The sequence below is a fragment of the Alosa pseudoharengus genome, unplaced genomic scaffold (genome assembly GCF_046254945.1).
Source record: "Alosa pseudoharengus isolate Yale_2024_CS ecotype anadromous, Long Island Sound unplaced genomic scaffold, YU_APseudo_1.1 YU_APseudo_1.1_scf_17, whole genome shotgun sequence".
In the NCBI taxonomy this organism is placed as follows: Eukaryota; Metazoa; Chordata; class Actinopteri; order Clupeiformes; family Clupeidae; genus Alosa; species Alosa pseudoharengus.
Window position 1 is genome coordinate 34007975 of NW_027468640.1, and position 21515 is coordinate 34029489.

At 41.6% G+C, this 21515-nt stretch overlaps 1 long non-coding RNA gene across 1 annotated transcript; it reads left to right on the forward strand.

Moving 5' to 3' along the window:
• Positions 1 to 15013: 15013 nt before the first annotated feature.
• On the forward strand, positions 15014 to 16846 carry LOC143127706 (uncharacterized). The gene is made up of 3 exons (XR_012987672.1): positions 15014 to 15219; positions 15873 to 15985; positions 16589 to 16846. It is a non-coding gene; the product is annotated as an uncharacterized LOC143127706 (long non-coding RNA).
• The last annotated feature ends 4669 nt before the right edge of the window (positions 16847 to 21515 follow it).

Consider the following 21515-nt stretch of genomic DNA (forward strand, 5'->3'; position numbering starts at 1 on the left):
AAATCACTAAACACTCAGGAACCAATCACAACCGCTTATCCAACATGGGGCGGGCTTTATAGAATGTCATAGGAGTATGCTTAGGAGTATGCTTTATGCGACGCGTGAGCAAAGTGCCTAAAACCCCCTTAAGCTGTTCTAAATTCAGTATAACTTACGGACTTGAGTGGCTTATTGCTTTTCTAAAACAGTTACTACATATATCTGGCAAGATTTCATAAAATAACGGCACAGCAACAAGAAATGTAGATAATCATTCTTTAGCCAAGAAATATTTTTCCTCTATCAGAATGGTTGCCAAGCAACTTCCAGGCGCAGCTATTCTAACTTTTGTATCGAGTTGTGGTAGTGCAGTATTATAGAACGAAATGCGGTCAAGGTGTATGTTTGTGCTGGATTTTACAATGGCATCGAACATGATTCAGCCAATCACAATCAAGGACTGGAACTATCTGTTTTAGAAGAAACTATTTACACCTACATGTAGGCTAATGTTTAGTTAAGGTGTGGATAAATGTTTTATAAACCACTTCCTAATACTATAATTCATTATTAATTCAGGAGTTGCAAGTGGTTAGTTGAGGATATTTTGTGAGCTCATCTAAAGTGAGGACTTCCTATGCCTTTCAAAGCATTTACAAATGAGTTGTAAAGGTTACATTCATTAACTTAGCAGACAATTTTATCCATAGCGACTTACACATGTCAATTAAGTTAAGGTCCAATAGCATAACAGGAGAAGGCAGGAATTGAACCCCCAACTTTTCAGGCCACTGCATGCTAGCCCAGCTCCTTGTGTGTGTGCGTGTGTTCACTCCTGTGTGTGTGTGTGTGTGTGCTAAATATCAATCATTTTTACCTTTAGAGCTTTGCTCTACCAGTGGTGCTTAAATATCTCAAAATACTGCTCATGTAGGTATTCACAAATCATTCAGAAAATATTCAGAGCTTTTCAAATTTTATTTTTTTTCAGCTTTATGCTAAAAATGTGGAAAATAATGTTCACATTAATATATGTACTCTCTAGAGCGACGTAAAACATGATTGTAATTATCTTTGCCAATGTGTTAAAAAGGCAAATCTGAAATAGCTCACTGACATTTAAGCATGGTTTTGCCAGACTCACTACTTCATTTCACTTATTGAAGAGAGTCTGGGTACTCTCCACTGGGAAATGTTTCATAATGGCCATAGACTATGAAATCATTGGCTTAGCCCAGTGGTTCCCAAACTTTTAACAGGCATGTACCCCCTGAGACATTATGATCTTCCGGAGTACCCCCAACCCCAACACCACCAATTGTTAACAAGTTTTTTTTGGGGGCCAAGCAGCGAAGCTGCGAGGCAACCATTGTGTTTCTATGATTTCCTATTATTGGGGGCCAAGCAGCGAAGCTGCGAAGGCACCCATTGTGTTTCTATTTGGGGGCCAAGCAGCGAAGCTGCGAAGGCACCCATTGAGTTACTAGCTTTTCCTATTATTACACTTCTGCCATTGGAGTCTATGGCAGCCCATAGAACGCCTGGCTAAAAAGTTCAGATTTTTTGGCAGAAAGTTTCGGGACACTCCACTGACCACTCACACTCATTTACGGACCTCTAAACCCAGCCATCTAGCGCCACCAACAGGTCAAAATCTGGCCGAAAATTGAACCGCTGGGTCTAAAGTTATGACATTTGGCACACTGATTCAGCACTGTCCCATGATGACTCTCACCAATTTACAGAACTCTATGCCCAACACTCTAGCGCCACCAATGGGTCGAACCTGGATTGCATTCACGCATGTGACCATTGAACGGTGCGTCCGATTTTCACATATCAGGCACCGTTGGAATCCCTGGACCGACCTAATTTCAATGAACCCTATTACGTCACTTTCCGCCATATTGGACCTCCGTCATATTGGATTTAGTCCAAACTCTACAAAAAGTTTCAGCGGTCAGAAATTTCATCCGATTTTCATGGAACTTGGCGGAGATGATCTTCTTCCCGAGCCGCACAAAAGATACTTGTCAGATTTTTCAATTTCATTTTTGTTTGCCCGTGACAGCCAATCAAATATGGCGATGAAGCTGCCAAACAGGAAGTGGACTAACATCTCTGTGGCATTTTGAGCTAACATAACAAAACTCGGTACCATTAGTCAGGACACTGTCCCAATCTCTCACAGCAATTTTTATGCATACATTGAATACTCTAGCGCCACCACCAGTTTAATGCTGGACATGCGTTCATGCGCGTATTCCTTGACTCTTTTGTCTGATTTTCACAATTGAGGTAGCGTCTGAATCCCTGGACCATCCCGAGTTCATCGACTCCTATCCCGTCACTTTCTGCAATATTGGACCTCCGACATATTGGATTTAGTCCAAACTCTACGAAAAGTTTCAGCGGTTACAAATTTCATCCGATTTTCACAGAACTTGGCGGAGATGATCTTCTGCCCGAGCCGCAAAAACGATACTTGTCAGATTTTTCAATTTCATTTTTGTTTGCCTGTAACAGCCAATCAAATATGGTGATGAAGCCGCCAAACAGGAAGTGGACTAACATCTCCGTGACGCTTTGAGTTAACATAACAAAACTCGATACCATTAGTCAGGACACTGTCCCAATCACTCACAGCAATTTTTATGCATATACATTGAACACTCTAGCGCCACCACCAGTTCAATGCTGGACATGCGTTCATGCGCGTGATCCTTGACTCTTTTGTCTGATTTTCACAATTGAGGTAGCGTCTTAATCCTTGGAACATCCCAAGTTCATCGACCCCTATCCCGTCACTTTCCGCCATATTGGACCTCCGCCATGTTGGATTTAGTCCAAACTCTACGAAAAGTTTCAGCGGTTACAAATTTCTTCCGATTTTCTCAGAACTTGGCGGAGATGATCTTCAGACCGAGCCGCACAAACGATACTTGTCAGATTTTTTAATTTTAAGTTTATTTGCCCGTGACAGCAAATCACACATGGCGACGATGCCGCCTAACAGGAAGTGGGCTAACATCTCGGCTACGCTTTAATGTATGAAGTCCAAACTTGGTACAGGGACTTGGTATCTGATTGTGAGGACGCACTAGGAAATTGGCATCATTTGGCCTCTATAGGGGGCGCTGCAATACAGGAAGTGAGCTTGTATCTCAGCAATGCTTTGATGTACGAAGTCCAAACTTGGTATAGAGACTTGGTACCTGATTGTGGGGATGCACTAGGAAATTGGCGTCATTTGGCCTCTACAGGGGGCGCTGCAATACAGGAAGTGAGCTTGTATCTCAGCAACGCTTTGATGTATGAAGTCCAAACTTGGTACAGGGACTTGGTATCTGATTGTGAGGACACAGTAGGAAATTGGCATCATTTGGCCTCTATAGGGGGCGCTGTAATACAGGAAGTGGGCTCATATCTCAGCAACACTTCGTTGTATGAAGTCCAAACTTGATACATGGACATATTAGCTGATTGTGAGGATATGCAAGGAAAGTGGTCTCATTTGGCCTCTAGGGGTGTTGCAATAAAGAAAGTGAGCTCACATCTCAGCAACACTTTGGTGTATGAAGTCCAAACTTGGTAGACGGATATGGGAGCTGATTGTAAGAACGCACAAGGACATTGGTGTAATTTGGCCTCTAGTTGTGCTTTAACAAAGTAAATTAGCTTATTTCTCAGCCGTTCTTTATCCAATTGCCATCAAACTTGCTGTGAGTGCTTGCTCATCCCATGGCAACGCCATTCCTGCTATAGCGCACTGCTTGGCCCCCGCATTGCTGCTTGCAGCTATATTTGTTCTTATTATTATTAGGGGTCCGAGCAGCATAGCTGCAGGAACCCTATTGTTTCTGTACCGTTCATTTTTTGGCCAAAATTCTGTAAAAATCATACTGCAGCCTAAACCGTAACTCCAAAACTCTTGAAATTTTCAGGTATGGTTACCAGTACCCCCCTCTACCCATAACCCAAAATTTGGGGTACTGCACCCAAAGGTGGCGCTATTGAAAAAAAAAGTTAATTATGCTTATTTCTCCTTACCAGATTCACCTAGACTCAAAATTCTTTCAGAATATTAATCTCTAAACTCAGATGCATCTTTTTGGCCCTGGTCTTATGGTCTACAAATGTTTACTTTTTCCACAATTTCATGGAAAAGCCAAACATTATAAAAAGTTTCACACTCTTCAAAAATAATCGAATCTTCACCAAAATTCTCACAGACAATGTTTAGACCAAGCCTCACAAAAGTTATCGCTCAGAATTTTTATATTTTGTTCCATTTCAGAGATATAGGCCAATAAAGTTAGACCACTTAGGCCTTTTTTCCTAGATCACCTATATTCCTATAAACCGTAAGTCCTAGAAACTTGACATTTTCAAGTATTGTTACCAGTACCCCCCACTACCCATAACCCAAATTTGGGGTACTGCACCCAAAGGTGGCGCTCTTGTCAAAAACGCTTATTTCTCCTTACCAGATTCACCTAGACTCAAAATTATTTCATCATATTAATCTCTACATTCAGATGCATCTTTTTCACCCTGTTCTTATGCTCTAAAAATGTTTACTTTTGCCACAATTTCAGAGAAAAGCCAAACATCATAAAAAGTTTCACAGGCTTCAAAAATTATCAAATCTTCACCAAAATTCTCACAGACAATGTTTAGACAAAGCCTCACAAAAGTTATCAAAAGAATTTGGATACGTTGTTCCATTTCAGAGATATAGGCCAATAAAGTTCGACCACTCAGCCCATTTCTCCTATATCACCTATATTCCTATATGAGTAAATTTTTTTTCTTGGATAACAACCATACAACCATCATTAGGTGGATACCATTAACAGTGCACATTTTCAGATATGTACTCTTTTTTATAAAGCCCTTAATTCTATTGTCAAATGTATGCTAGGAATTTTCTTGATGTTGTGTGTTTGCCAACACACATTTTCACCATTTGAATGTGACTGCTCAATGTGTATGATTGTCAGTGGCTGAGTGGGATAATGCCTAGTGCTGGTGTTTGTTAGGTTGAGAGTTCGAATCCTGCTAGAGCTTTAGGCTCAAGATGCACATGCTATTGGTTATTGAAGATTCACACTATTGAACAGCACCTGAATGACATCAGACAATTAACATTCACACTCATTAGTTGCCAAGAATCAGAATGCCGACACACTCTATGACATATAGGGGAACTTCTTTGTTTACTATTTTTCCTTCATCATTAAGTCTATCATATTTATATTTCATCCATTACTGTTCTTCTCTATAAATGTCTAATTGCCCCAGAATATCCAAAAGTTTTCAGGTGTACTCTTTCAGGAAAGCCCTTCATTTTATTGTCAAATGTATACTTGGAGTTTTTCTTGTGTGTTTACCAACACACATTTTCACCATTTGAATGTGACTGCTGAATGTGTATGATTGTCAGTGGCAGAGTGGGATAATGCCTAGTGCTGGTGTTTGTTAGGTTGAGGGTTCGAATCCCCGGTAGTGCTTTAGGCTCTAGCTCGAATACTATTGGTTATTGAAGATTCACACCATTGAACAGCACCTGAATGACATCAGGCAATCAACATTCACACTCATCAGTTGCCAAGAATCAGAATGCCGAGACACTCTATGACATTCAGGGGAACTTCTTTGTGTACTATTTTTCCTTCATCATTAAGTCTATCATATTTATATTTAATCTATTAGCGTTCATCTCTACAAATGTCTAATCGCCCCTCCATGCTTGGAGTTTTTCTTGTGTGTTTACCAATACACATTTTCACCATGTGAATGTGACTGGCCAACAAGTAGGATTGACAGTGGCTCAGTGGGATAATGCCTTGTACTGGTGATCCTTAGGTTGAGAGTTCAAATCCCACTTGAAGCATTAGTGAGTTGTGGATGTTAGCATACTACAATAGAATGCTGTTGGGTTGTGGAGGATAACACACTACAGCTACTTGTCAATATGGACTTGTAGTGCAAGGCAAGTATTACTGTATAATTATAAGCTGTAGCCTATAATTATTTGTTATTCTTATAATATTTGTCATTTCTTATACATATTTAGTCGGCTCTTCCACTTGACAGAACAACTCTATATCGGTTAAGGATGTCACGCATGAAACAATGCTGCAGAAACATGAAAATACGACTTTGAGTTTAGTAGGCTATAATTTTCAGTTCCTGTTTATCTATTGCACAATGGGTAATAATTTAAAGGAATCATGTTGCAGTCTTGTAAATAGTGACCCTGCAAGATCCCTAGTCATTGCAAAATCATAGTCTGTGACTTAAAACTCTACTACTTGTCTTTAGATGTGAGAGGGTCTGAGACTGTAGTCTTTCAAAAATCTTTTCCAAATCTTTGCAAATCTTTCCAAAGTTTACCCGCTGGGAAACCCTGTAGCTCCGGAGCAGGGGCTCAGACCAGGATAAATTGTTTGCTCGCCCTCAGTTCGCTCTTTTGTTCATCTCAACCCAGCACTCCAGTGTGTCCTGCTCTGTGTGCGTCTTTGAGTTAACGTAAGTCATCACTTTAATCACCCTCACTATGACTTTTGTGATGTTTATCAGTTTGTAGAGTAGCTCTGCCATCATGTGTAAAGTTAAGGTCTTTGTTTGTTGGTTTGGTGTGTTGGAGTCCCATGTGAGAGATGATTAGGTGATGTTGGTTGACTTGGGATGTCAAGTATTGTTTAGTTGTACCTTATATAGCCATATGATTTCAGTTTATTGTTCAAATGTCAATTGGTTTGTTTGTGAGTTGGGATCTGTACTGATTTACCCCATTTCACTGATTACTCCATTTTCTGTTTGTTTCCTCTTTGATGCAGCACAAGAACAAAAGAACAGATGAATTGAAACTCAAATAAAGTTAACTTGTGTTGCACCGAAACCTGCCATCTCCGTGTCATCACTCCATACCATTGAGCCTTCTGAGTCACACCATTGAACAGCACCTGAATGACATCAGGCAATTAACATTCACACTCATTACACACTGCTGGTGTTTGTTAGGTTGAGAGGTCGAATCCTGCTAGAGCTTGAAGCTCAAGATGCACATGCTATTGGTTATTGAAGATTGACACCATTGAACAGCACCTGAATGACATCAGGCAATTAACATTCACACTCATTAGTTGCCAAGAATCAGAATGCCGACACACTCTATGACATATAGGGGAACTTCTTTGTTTACTATTTTTCCTTCATCATTAAGTCTATCATATTTATATTTCATCCATTACTGTTCTTCTCTATAAATGTCTAATTGCCCCAGAATATCCAAAAGTTTTCAGGTGTACTCTTTCAGGAAAGCCCTTCATTTTATTGTCAAATGTATACTTGGAGTTTTTCTTGTGTGTTTACCAACACACATTTTCACCATGTGAATGTGACTGCCTAATATGTCGGATTGTTAGTGGCTCAGAGGGATAATGCCTAGTGCTGGTGTTTGTTAGGTTGAGAGTTCGAATCCTGCTAGAGCTTTAGGCTCAAGATGCACATGCTATTGGTTATTGAAGAGTCACACCATTGAACAGCACCTGAATGACATCAGGCAATCAACATTCACACTCATTAGTTGCCAAGAATCAGAATGCCGACACACTCGAAGACATATAGGGGAACTTCTTTGTTTACTATTTTTCCTTCATCATTAAGTCTATCATATTTATATTTCATCCATTACTGTTCTTGTCTACAAATGTCTAATTGTCCCAGAATTTCCAAACGTTTTCAGGTGTTCTCTTTCAGGAAAGCCCTTCATTTTATTGTCAAATGTATACTTGGAGTTTTTCTTGTGTGTTTACCAATACACATTTTCACCATGTGAATGTGACTGGCAAAGATGTAGGATTGACAGTGGCTTAGTGGGATAATGCCTTGTACTGGTCATCCTTATGTTGAGTGTTCAAATCCCACCTGAAGCATTAGTGTTAAAATACTGTTGGGTTGTGGAGGTTAGCATACTAGAATAGAATGCTGTTGGGTTGTGGAGGTTAGCACACTATAACATTACAGCATTTATCTTATTGACTCCGACACAGAACCCACCACCACAAATACAATTCAATTATGTGGGAAACACTGCCTTCCATTATCAAACCCTTCATCTTATCCACAACAAATAAATAGTCCTGTAGAATCAAGTATTGTTAGAATACTGTTGGGTTGTGGAGGTTAGCACACTATAATGTTACAGCACAGGGTAATCCTAATTTTATGCATCAAATTTATTCCAATCCAACTCAAAAGTTTTGAACGACACAAAGTGAAGGTTTTATCCAGATCAAAACCAAGAATAGATTATGTGATCTAATCCAATTTCAGGATCCTTGTTTCCCTTTGAACAACCCATTTTCAAGATTTGATCCAATCCGATAGCTGAAATCCGATAACCGAAATCCGATCACGTTTCTTTCGAACAATTGTGCCCAAACAATCAAAGCATATGTAAAACTAAAAAGCTATGCCATCATGTTCGTTTTGCTCGGACCCCGTAAATCACCGCTTGCGGTTATATTTATTATTATTATTATTATTCCGCCATTGAAGTCAATGGCAGCCCATAGAACCGTCTGGTGAAAAGTTGTGAAATTTGGCACACTGATTAGGGACAGTCCCATGATTAATGTCACCAAGTTTCATGATGGCACCTCAAGCACTCTAGCGCCAACAACAGGCCAAAGTTGGACTTGCGTTCACGCACGTAACTTTTGACCCGTATGGCCGATTGTCAAAAATGAGGTATCGTTGGAATCCTTGGACCAAGCCGAGTTCAACGCACCCTATGACGTCATTTTCCGCCATGATGGATTTTCCGCCATTTTGGATTTCATCAAAAACACTTAAAAGTCTTCACAGGTCACAAATTTTGTCTGATCGAGACCAAAACTGACACACTTGATCTTCAGATGAAGCCGCACAAAAGTTATTCCTTTTCGTCTTCGGAACTCAAACCGTTTGCCCGTAACAGCCAATCGAAATATGCGGCGAAGCCGCCAAACAGGAAGTGAGCTCATATCTCAGCAACCCATTCACCTATCATAACCAAACTTAGTACATGGACTCAGGACCCAATCAGGGGGACGCTCAAGAAATCTGGTGACCTTTGACCTCTAGGGGGCGCTGTAATTAAGAAACATGCCTTTTGGCCTGTAGCTGCAGTTGTGCTTAGAATTAAAACGCACTAGTGGTGTCTGGTAATACTGTTGTAGGTCCTTAGGCCGACCCAAGTCAACTTGTGATGTCATCGTAATTGATTCGGCCGCCATATTGGATTTAATCAAAAACACGTACAAATTTTCGCAGGTCACAAATTTCAGCAGATCCTCACCAAAATTGGCACAGACCATCTTCAGACCATAACCTATTAATATATTGCTCTCTGGAACAATTGACAAAAGCATTCGGCTGTAACAGCCAATCGAAATATGCGGCGAAGCCGCCAAACAGGAAGTGAGCTCATATCTCAGCAACCCATTCACCTATCATAACCAAACTTAGTACATGGACTCAGGACCCAATCAGGGGGACGCTCAAGAAATCTGGTGACCTTTGACCTGTAGGGGGTGCTGCAATTAGCAATATTGCATTTAGATGTGTAGTTGCTGATGTGTTTTATCAATCTTTTATTTTTTGATGTGAAACTGATGACAACATGTTCCATCGAGTTAATTCTAATGCGTGCGTACAAGAGCAGGGCAGGGCAGGACGGGGTGGGACGGGCTGGGGTGATTAGGTGGGGGGGGATGGCTGGCGGAGGCGGTGGCGGTGGCAATACTCAGCCCTGTTTCAGCCCTGTTGATCCCGGGTGTCTGCTGAGTTCTATCTTGTCACCGTGGCTACTCCGGCCTATACTGCTTGGCCCCCTCATTGCTGCTTGCAGCTATATTTGGGGGCCAAGCAGCGAAGCTGCGAGGCAACCATTGTGTTTCTATGATTTCCTATTATTGGGGGCCAAGCAGCGAAGCTGCGAAGGCACCCATTGTGTTTCTAGCTTTTCCTATTATTATTATTACACATCTTTCCTCTGCCATTGAAGTCTATGGCAGCCCATAGAACCGTCTGGTAAAAAGTTGTGAAATTTGGCACACTAATTAGGCTGAGTCCCAGGATTAATTTCACCAACTTTCGAGTCCGCACCCCGAGCGCTCTAGCGCCACCAACAGGCCAAAGTTGGACATGCGTTCATGCACGTAACTTCTGACCCGTTGGCCTGATTTTGAAAAATGAGGTACCATTGGAATCCTTGGACCAGTCCGAGTTCAACGCACCCTATGACGTCATTTTCCGCCATGATGGATTTTCCGCCATTTTGGATTTTAGTGAAAGTGAAACTAATTTTTCACAGGTCACAAATTTTGTCCGATCGTCACCAAACTTGACACACATGATCTTCAGACCAAGCCTCACAAAAGTTGTGGTGGTTTGTCTTCGGAACTTAAACCGTTCGCCCGTAACAGCCAATCAAAATTTGCGGCGAAGCCGCCAAACAGGAAGTGAGCTCATATCTCAGCAACCCATTGATCTATCATAACCAAACTTTGTACATGGACTCAGGACCCAATCAGGGGGACACTCAAGAAATCTGGTGACCTTTGACCTCTAGGGGGCGCTGTAATTTAGAAACATGCCTTTTGGCCTGTAACTGCTGTTGTGTTTAGAATTAAAACGCACTAGTGGTGTCTGGTAATACTGTTGGAGGTCCTTAGGCCGACCCAAGCCAACTTGTGATGTCATCGTAATTGATTCGGCCGCCATATTGGATTTAATCAAAAACACGTACAAGTTTTCGCAGGTCACAAATTTCAGCGGATCCTCACCAAAATTGGCAGAGAGCATCTTCAGACCATACCTTATCAGTGCATTGCTTTCTGGAACAATTGACAGAAGCATTCGGCTGTAACAGCCAATCGAAATTTGCGGCGACGCCGCCAAACAGGAAGTGAGCTCATATCTCAGCAACCCTTGCATGTATCAAAGCCAAACTAAGTGCATGGACTCAGGACCCAATCAGGGGGACACTCAATAAATCTGGTGACCTTTGACCTCTAGGGGGCGCTGTAATTAAGAAACATGCCTTTTGGCCTGTAGCTGCTGTTGTGTTTGGAATTAAAATGTACTAGTGGTGTCTGGTAATACTGTTGGAGTTCCTTAGGCCGACCCAAGTCAACTTGTGATGTCATCGTAATTGATTCGGCCGCCATATTGGATTTAATCAAAAACACGTACAAGTTTCCGCAGGTCACAAATTTCAGCGGATCCTCACCAAAATGGGCAGAGACCATCTTCAGACCATAACCTATCTATATATTGCTTTCTGAAACAATTGACAAAAGCTTTCGCCCGTAACAGCCAATCGAAATTGGTGGCGAAGCCGCCAAACAGGAACTGAGTTCATATCTCAGCAACCCTGCCATGTATCATAACCAAACTTACTACATGGATTCATGACCCCATTAGGAGGACGCTCAAAAACTTTGGTGACCTTTGACCTGTAGGGGGTGCTGCAATTAGCAATATTGCATTTTGATCTGTAGTTGCTGATGTGTTTTATTGATCTTTTATTTTTTGATGTGAAACTGATGACAACATGTTCCATCCAGTTCATTCTAATGCGTGCGTGTTTGCAAGGGCGGGACGGGGCAGGACGGGCTGGGGTGATTAGGTGGGGGGCTTGCTGGCGGAGGCGTTGCAATACTCAGCCCTGTTTCAGCCCTACAAAATCAGCTATGTTTTGATCTGACACTTGTTGAAAGTGTTGATCACGGGTGTCTGCTGAGTTCTATCTTGTCGCCGTGGCTTCTCCGGCCTATTCTGCTTGGCCCCCTCATTGCTGCTTGCAGCTATATTTGGGGGCCAAGCAGCGAAGCTGCGAGGCAACCATTGTGTTTGTTAGTTTTCTTATTATTATTCCTCTGCCATTGAAGTCAATGGCAGCCCATAGAACCGTCTGGTGAAAAGTTGTGAAATTTGGCACACCGATTTGGGACAGTCCCATGATTCATTTCACCAAGTTTCATGTTGGCACATCAAGCGCTCTAGCGCCACCAACAGGCCAAAGTTGGACTTGCGTTCACACACGTAACTTCTGACCAGTTGACCCAATTTTCAAAAATTAGGTATCGTTGGATTCCTTGGACCAAGCCGAGTTCAACGCACCCTATGACGTCATTTTCCGCCATGATGGATTTTCCGCCATATTGGATTTTAGTGAAAGTGAAACTAAAACTTCACAGGTCACAAATTTTGTCCGATCGTCACCAAACTTGATACACATGATCTTCAGACCAAGTCTCACAAAAGTTGTGGTGTTTTGTCTTCGGAACTATAACCGTTCATCCGAAATATCCAATCGAAATTTGCGGCGAAGCCGCCAAACAGGAAGTGAGCTCATATCTCAGCAACCCATTCATTTATCATAACCAAACTTAGGACATGGACTCAGGACCCAATCAGGGGGACGCTCAAGAAATCTGGTGACCTTTGACCTCTAGGGGGCGCTGTAATTAAGAAACATGCCTTCTGGCCTGTTGCTGCAGTTGTGCTTAAAATTAAAACGCACTATTGGTGTCTGGTAATACTGTTGGAGGTCCTTAAGGTGACCCAAGCCAACTTGTGATGTCATCGTAATTGATTCGGCCGCCATATTGGATTTAATCAAAAACACGTACAAGTTTTCGCAGGTCACAAATTTCAGCGGATCCTCACCAAAATTGGCAGAGACCATCTTCAGACCATGCCTTATCAGTGCATTGCTTTCTGGAACAATTGACAGAAGCATTTGGCTGTAACAGCCAATCGAAATTTGCGGCGAAGCCGCCAAACAGGAAGTGAGGTCATATCTCAGCAACCCTTGCATGTATCAAAGCCAAACTGGATACATGGACTTAGGACCAAATCAGGGGGACACTCAATAAATCTGGTGACCTTTGACCTCTAGGGGGCGCTGTAATTAAGAAACATGCCTTTTGGCCTGTAGCTGCTGTTGTGTTTGGAATTAAAATGTACTAGTGGTGTCTGGTAATACTGTTGGAGGTCCTTAGGCCGACCCAGGCCAACTTGTGATGTCATCGTAATTGATTCGGCCGCCATATTGGATTTAATCAAAAACACGTACAAGTTTTCGCAGGTCACAAATTTCAGCGGATCCTCACCAAAATTGGCAGAGACCATCTTCAGACCATTCCTTATCAGTGCCTTGCTTTCTGGAACAATTGAAAGAAGCATTGGCCTGTACCAGCCAATCGAAATTTGTGGCGAAGCCGCCAAACAGGAAGTGATTTCATATCTCAGCAACGCTTTCATGTATCAAAACCAAACTTAGTACATGTACCTCCGACCCCATCGGAAGGACGCTCAAGAAATTTGGTGACATTTGACCTCTAGGGGGCTCCGTAATTGACAAAAATGCATTTTGGCCAGTAGTTGCTGATGCGCATTATTTTGCAATGGAAGTCAATGGCAGCCCATAGAACCGTCTGGTAAAAAGTTATACAATTTTGCACACTAATTGGGGACAGTCCAATAATTCATTTCACCAAGTTTCATGCCGGCACCTCAAGCGCTCTAGCGCCACCAACAGGCCAAAGTTGGATTTGTGTTCACGGACGTAACTTTTGACCTGTTGACCCGAATGGCAAAATGAGGTATCATTGGAATCCTTGGGCCAAGCCGAGTTCAACACACCCTATGACGTCAATTTTTGACCTCTCTGTTTAAATCACAGCAAGTGTGATCATATCTCAGTCAATCTTTTATTTTTGATGTGAAACTGATGACAGCAAGTTCCATCCAGTTCATTCTAAAGCGTGCGTGCAAGGGCGGGGTGGGATGGGCAGGGGCGGTTGCGGCGGTGGGCTGGCTGGGGGAGGGGGCGGCGACACTCAGCCCTGGTTCAGCTCCACAAAATCAGTTATGTTTTGATGTGAAACTTGACCTTGTAACTCAGCCAATCTTGGGTTGTATGGCATGGAACTTGCTGTGACTGCTTAAGGCTATATGTCTGATGCAACGGCATTGACTTACATGGCAAATCTGGCCTGCTGAACTGCCTGCTTGGCCCCCACATTGCTGCTTGCAGCTATATTTGGGGGCCAAGCAGCGAAGCTGCGAAGGCACCCATTGTGTTTGTTAGTTTTCTTATTGGGGGCCAAGCAGCGAAGCTGCGCGGCAACCCATAGTGATTCTACCTTTTCTTATTATTATTATTACACATCTTTCCGCTGCCATTGAAGTCTATGGCAGCCCATAGAACCGTACAGTAAAAAGTTTTGAAATTTGGCACATTCATTCCATACATTCCCATATTCCATTTCACAAATTTTCAAGTCTGAACCCCAGGCAGTCTAGCGCCACCAATGGGTCAAAGTTGGCGTTGCATCCATGCACTTAACTTTTGAACCGTATGTCCAATTTTGAACATTGATAAATAGTTGGAACCCCTTGACGGACCTGAGTTCAATGACTCCTATTACGTTACTTTCCGCCATATTGTACCTCCGCCATATTGGATTTCATCAAAAACACTTAAAAGTTTTCATAGGTCACAAACTTCATCCAATTTTCACGAAACTTGACACAGATGATCTTCAGACCATGTCTCATAATTGCATTGCCTTTGACACCCATACTCACAACTGGTCGCCAGTCACGACCAATCAAAATTGGCGGCGAAGCCGCCAAACAGGAAGTGAAATCAGATCTCGGCAAGGCTTTCACCAAGCGGCAACATTCTAATTTGAACAATGAAGCCTACCCGGAAATGCGAAAAATTGCAATACATCGAAAATCCGCTAGGGGCAGGTCCCAAAAGGGAGCAAATGTCCATAGACCCCCATGTTAAAATGTCCGTTTTCACAGCATAAATTCATGCTTTTACAGGTTGGTCCCATGGACTTTTATTGTATTTGTTGGTAGTTCCCGAATGCCTGACAACTGTGAGGGGGGTGAATTTTTTTCTAACTCGTTAGTTTAGATCGCATTTAGATATTAAATGTATGAATAATTAAGGGCGTGGTCAACTTGATTGACGGCTGGTGTCGAGGCAGCAGACGATGTCACTAGCTGAGTGAAGGAAACTCCGAAATTATGTCTTGGCTGTGATCCTACACACCACATCCTTTCTGAAAATGTTTATTCAAATATCTGACATAAAATGGGTTGCTATTAACTGAAGCCTACTAACCGACACTTTAAGAAGACTTCGCTCCAGTTTTTGAGGTAAGTTACATTCCACTACTATTTCACGTAGATGTTAGCATTATAGCATCCATGTTAGTGGGCACTGTAGCAGCTATAGGCTACGTTAGCGTCAAATCATTTCAAATAAGTTTATGTCGAAAATGATGACCGAATGGCTGAAGCACACACATAAATTTAGTTAACTTGAATAAAGTTAACGTTAGTGAAAACCGATTGTGCTCCCGTTGTGAGTTAGCTTAACGTTTGCCATAGCTGCTACTAGCCAGGTGTTTAGTCAATAATCAGACAGCTGTAACGTTAAGCACGTTAACGTTAGTTCACAAACATACTGGGGTAACAAAGCATGTGTTCTCGTCAAAAAACCTTTTGTAAATACTCTGTGTGAATGCTTAGTCCGTTGTCAATTTATATAGTCTTTGGGTTGTCATATTTAAGATAGAAAAGCGTTCGTTCAGATGATAACTTCAGCCGAAGCATTAGCTAGCTAGTGGAGGTAAAATTGTGAACCACTATGAACCATTGACTTTAAGTTGAACATGGAGCTGATAACGAGCGATAACGTTAGCTAGTCACCATAACTGTTGTTAGTTATAACTGACGTCTGAAACTCTTATTGATGCCGTTTATTTGTTAAACACAAATTTGAAACAACACTTCTTGTCTATGCAAAGTTTCCCTGTAGGTGATCCTGACAGGCTGGGTGCTGGAGAGGGCTCTGGACTCCTAACTTCACTTCTCGTCTGTGCAGTCGACTCAGAAGCATCACTTCAGAACTGATTCCGTGGTACTTTGACATTTTTCATACATTTAAATGGAGCAACCTACTGGATTCAATTGGCCTAGCTGTCTATTCCAGACATGGTTAGCATACTGAACAAACATGAATGCATTTCAGACATTTAGAGTGGCCTTTTATTGTGAGCAGTCCGGGGCACATCTGTGCAATAATTATCATGACCTCTTTTGATAAGTCACACATGGAAAGTAGCCTTTAAATCAGCAGGTTTTGGTTGGATACAGATTGGATAATTAAAGAATATGGCATCAGTGACTGGCTATTGTTTGACTGGACCTTGGCCTAACTGTTAATAACTACCTCAATGGGGTGTAGACATGAGCTTACACTGTTCCACTGAAAACATTAAAATACAAGAAATGGTTGTTCTACAGAACTTTGAATACACCAAATTTGGTTTTGCTTATTGCCTGCATAAACAGGACATGTGCAAATAGTTGAATACGCCTGTCCTGTCCCCATTCAGCTAAGTGTTCTGTGAGTTTGTTCATTATACATATTGGGAGTATTTTTTAGCTTAATTTGTGACCACTTGTTCATAGTTTGCAGTAAGTTCAAGGATGTGACATATACCAATATTTCTGTTTTCAGATCTGGAACATTTTGAAATCCTACCAGATGGGGCACAAGTCATTGAGCAGTGGCAGCTTCTGACTTCAAAGACTTTGTTCACCAGCAGACCCCTTGATTACCTTTATTTACAGCATTTGCATCTGTCAGTCTTTAAAGTGATCTAATATGTATTGACTATGTACTAGCTTAGTACATATTAGTTTTTGTTATTTTAGTTTCACAAATTCAGTGGTTACCTGTAATGCTCAAGATATACAAGTAAAAAAAACACCTTTACTTCTGCATCTGGGTCTTCAATTCAACCTACTGACTGAAGCTGACAGATTTGTATAAATGTTTTTGAGAGCACAGGCAAATTGGTTTGATAGATAGATAGATACTTTATTGATCTCCAAGGGGAAATTCAAGGTCTCAGTAGCATACAGACATCACACACAACATGCACTTACAGCAGAAATGGTAAATATAAGTATAAACATATAACAAAACTCCACTGTACAATAGACAGCTGAAGATAAGAAAAACTAACAAAACTAAATACTGGCATTAGTTTTAATGTAATTCACAGTTCAGAAAAGTTCCATAAACATTTCCAAGTTCAGTGCCATCAACAGTAAGTTTGCTTTCTGATTCTGATATTTAAAGAACAAAATTAGGGTTTGGCATAAGTAAAGGGTAGGTGTAACATTCCAACATAACCATCAATAGACATAAAGTGAAATGTACTGTATAGTCTTAATGGGTTCAATATCACCACACCCCAGCCAAACCACTTCACCTGGACCTCTAGTCCCAGGTTAAGAGCCCATGGACCTCCTTGCCGCCTCCTCCCCATGGTGAACTGCCAAAACAGAAAGGTAAACATTTTATTAGTCATAACTACTTACAAGATAATACAATAATGCAAACCAACACCACTTGTTGTAATCAACAAAATTACAGTTGTTGTACAATGCTGTAGTACTATTGTGCGATTTGAAATGGGTCTTCAGTGACAAAGTACACTAATATTGGCATTGTTATGCCAAACACCGGACACTAACTGGATTTAACGTTTTGATAATAGCCTGACAAGGGGAAATAAGGCAAGCTAACCGAACATGAACGCTGGATCGTGAAATGGCCACCGATGAGAAATTTCAATGTCATCTTAGACCAAACTACCACTGACAACTTTAGAGCAATATAGCGATTTCAAAACGTGATATTAAGAGTTAATCGAAAATAATTAATGATGTACAAGTTAACTAATACCCTACGATTTTGTTATCAATTCACACCATACGTTGACAGAATACAGCGAGCTGGCTGATGTTATCGTAAATTAATTAACGTTACAATGATGGCTGCCACTGAGAATATGAGATGGATAACGTTAATTACAAAACAATAAAGGCAAAGATACATTTTTGTCAGTATGAGTTGCTAAACCTGTAAACTGCTAAGTTACTCTACGTGAGTTGGTAAACCTGTAACGCTAGATTACTCTACGTTAGTTGACCGTAACTTCAGCAAGGGAGGGATAGCTAACGTTAGTTTATTTTATCTAGAAGCTAGAATCTGCAAACTCAACTCTTCATTCTCAACTTTTCAACCGTTCACCCGAATATAACCTTTCAGCATACAACATTAAAAAGTGTCTGAACATGGCATTAAGAAACATACATGAACTTCACGTTAGCAGATCAAACTTACCAGCAATGTTACAGCAACGTCTGTGCCAGTCCATCTTGTAGGCTAACGTTAGCTGAGGTTGCTCGGCTGACGACGAGGCGGGTTCACCGGCTTGCTCAGTCTCATACAAAGCCCCGCCCTTTTACCCATATATGGATTGGCTAGGAGGTAGGCGGGGTTAGGATTTCCCAACGTTTTCCAAGATGGCGCCGCCCATACCCCCCATAAACGGCTTCATAACCGTTCTTCAGAAAATCTATGGGTGACGTCACAGACGCTTTGTCCATATTTTTTACAGTCTATGGCTTTCACATATCAAAACCAAACTCACTACATGGGCTCAGGACCCAATTAGGAGGAGGCTCAATAAATTTCATGACTTTTGACCTACAGGTGGCGCTATAATTAAAAAAACTACGTTTTGGCCTGTATGGGGTGATGTGTTTGAAATTAAAACATATTAGTGATCGATCTCTGTTAATACTTTGGGAGGTCCTTAGGCTGTCCCATATCAACTTTTGACATTAACATAATTGATTGGACCGCCATATTGGATTTCATCAAAAACACTTAAAAGTTTTCACAGGTCACAAACTTCATCCAATTTTCACGAAACTTGACACAGATGATCTTCAGACCATGTCTCATAATTGCATTGCATTTCACACCCATACTCACAAATGGTCGCCAGTCACGACCAATCAAAATTGGTGGCGAAGCCGCCAAAGAGGAAGTGAACTCAGATTTCGGCAAGGCTTTCACATATCAAAACCAAACTCGGTACATGGGCTCAGGACCCAATTAGGAGAATGCTCAATAAATTTGATGACTTTTGACCTACAGGTGGCGCTATAATTAATAAAAGTACGTTTTGGCCTCTATGGGGTGATGTGTTTGAAATTAAAACATATTAGTTATCTCTGTTAATACTTTGGGAGGGCCTTAGGCTGACACATATCAACTTTTGACATTAACATAATTGATTGGACCGCCATATTGGATTAAATCAAAAACCTTTAAAAGTTTTCACAGGTCACAAATTTCATCCATTTTTCACGAAACTTGGCACAGATGATCTTCAGACCATGTCTCACAAACGCATTGCTTTTTTGACCTTTATTCAAAACAGGTCGGCCGTGACGACCAATCAAAATTGAAAAGCCACCAATCAGGAAGTGAACTGTTATCTCAGCCAAGATTTCATGTATCAAAACCAAACTCGGTACATGGGCTCAGGACCCAATTAGGAGAAGGCTCAATAAATTTGGCGACTTTTGACCACTATGGGGGCGCTATAATCACAGGAAGTAGGCTCATATCTCAGCAACACTTTCACATATCAAAACCAAACTTGGTATATGGACTTGGAACTCCTCCCTGAGGACACACAATCAATTTGATGACCTTCGACCACTAGGGGGGCGCTAGAGTTACAGGAAGTTAGCTCCTATCTCAGCAACGCTTTCACATATCAAAACCAAACTTGGTTCATAGACTTGGGACCCCATCCTGAGGACACACAAAACATTTGGTGTACTTTGACCACTAGAGGCGCTATAATTAGCAATACTTTCTCGTATCAACCTCAAACTTGGTACGTGGACTCGTGGTCACAACCTGAGGACGCACAATACATTTGGTGACTTTTGACCACTAGGGGTGCTATAATTAGCAAGACTTTCTCGTATCAACACCAAACTTGGTACGTGGACTCATGAACACATCCTGAATAGCTACAATACATTTGGTGTCTTTTGACCACTAGGGAAAACTATGACATGAATTAGGCTCATATCTTACTAACGCTTTCATGGATTGAAACCAAACTTTGTACATGGACTCAAGACCCAATCCCAATCCAATCCAGTCCAATTCAATCCAATCCAATCCAATCAACAATCACATGAAGTAGGCTCACATCTCAGCAATCCCAATCTAATCCAGTCCAATTCAATCCAATCCAATCAACAATCACTTGAAGTAGGCTCATACCTCAGCAATCCCAATCCAATCCAGTCCATTCCAATCCAATCCAGTCTTGTCCAATTCAGTCCAGTCCAATCCCAATCCAATCCAATCCAGTCCATCCCAATCCAATCCAGTCCAGTCCAATTCAATCCAATCCAATCCAATCAACAGTCACATGAAGTAAGATCATATCTCAGTAATCCCAATCCAGTCCAATCAAATCCAATCCATTCAAGTCCAATCCATTCCAATCCAGTCCAGTACAATCCAATCCAGTCCAATTCCATCCAATCCAATCAACGATCACATAAAGTAGTCTCATATCTCAGCAATCCCAATCCAGTCCAATCAAATCCAATCCAACCCAGTCCATTACAATCCAATCCAGTCTTGTCCAATTCAGTCCAGTCCAATCCCAATCCAATCCAATCCAGTCCAATTCAATCCAATCCAATCCAATCCAATCCAATCAACAATCACATGAAGTAAGATCATATCTCAGTAATCCCAATCCAGTCCAATCAAATCCAATCCATTCAAGTCCAATCCAGTCCAATCCATTCCAATCCAGTCCAGTACAATCCAATCCAGTCCAATTCCATCCAATCCAATCAACGATCACATGAAGTAGTCTCATCTCAGCAATCCCAATCCAGTCCAATCAAATCCAATCCAATCCAGTCCAGTCCAGTCCAATCAAGTCCAGTCCAGTCCAGTCCAGTCCAGTCCATTCCATTCCAATCCAATCCTGTCCAATTCAGTCCAGTCCAATCCCAATCCATTTCAATCCAGTCCAATTCAATCCAATCCAATCAACAATCACTTGAAGTAGGCTCATATCTCAGCAATCCCAATCCAATCCAATCCAGTCCATTCCAATCCAATCCTGTCCAGTCCAGTCCAGTCCAGTCCAGTCCAGTCCAATCCAATCCAATCCAATCTAATCCAGTCCAATTCAATCCAATGCAATGCAATTCAGTCCAGTCCAGTCTAGTCCAGTAAAGACCAGTCCAGTCCATTCCATTCCATTCCATTCCAATCCAATCCTGTCCAATTCAGTCCAGTCCAATCCCAACTTCTGCTTATTTGCTTGGCCCCCACATTGCTGCTTGCAGCTATATTTGGGGGCCAAGCAGCGAAGCTGCGAAGGCACCCATTGTGTTTCTACTGTTTCTTATTATTATTATTCCTCTGGCATTGAAGTCAATGGCAGCCCATAGAACTGTCTGGTGAAAAGTTGTGAAATTTGGCACACTGATTGAGGACAGTCTCATGATTAATTTCACCAAGTTTCATACCGGCA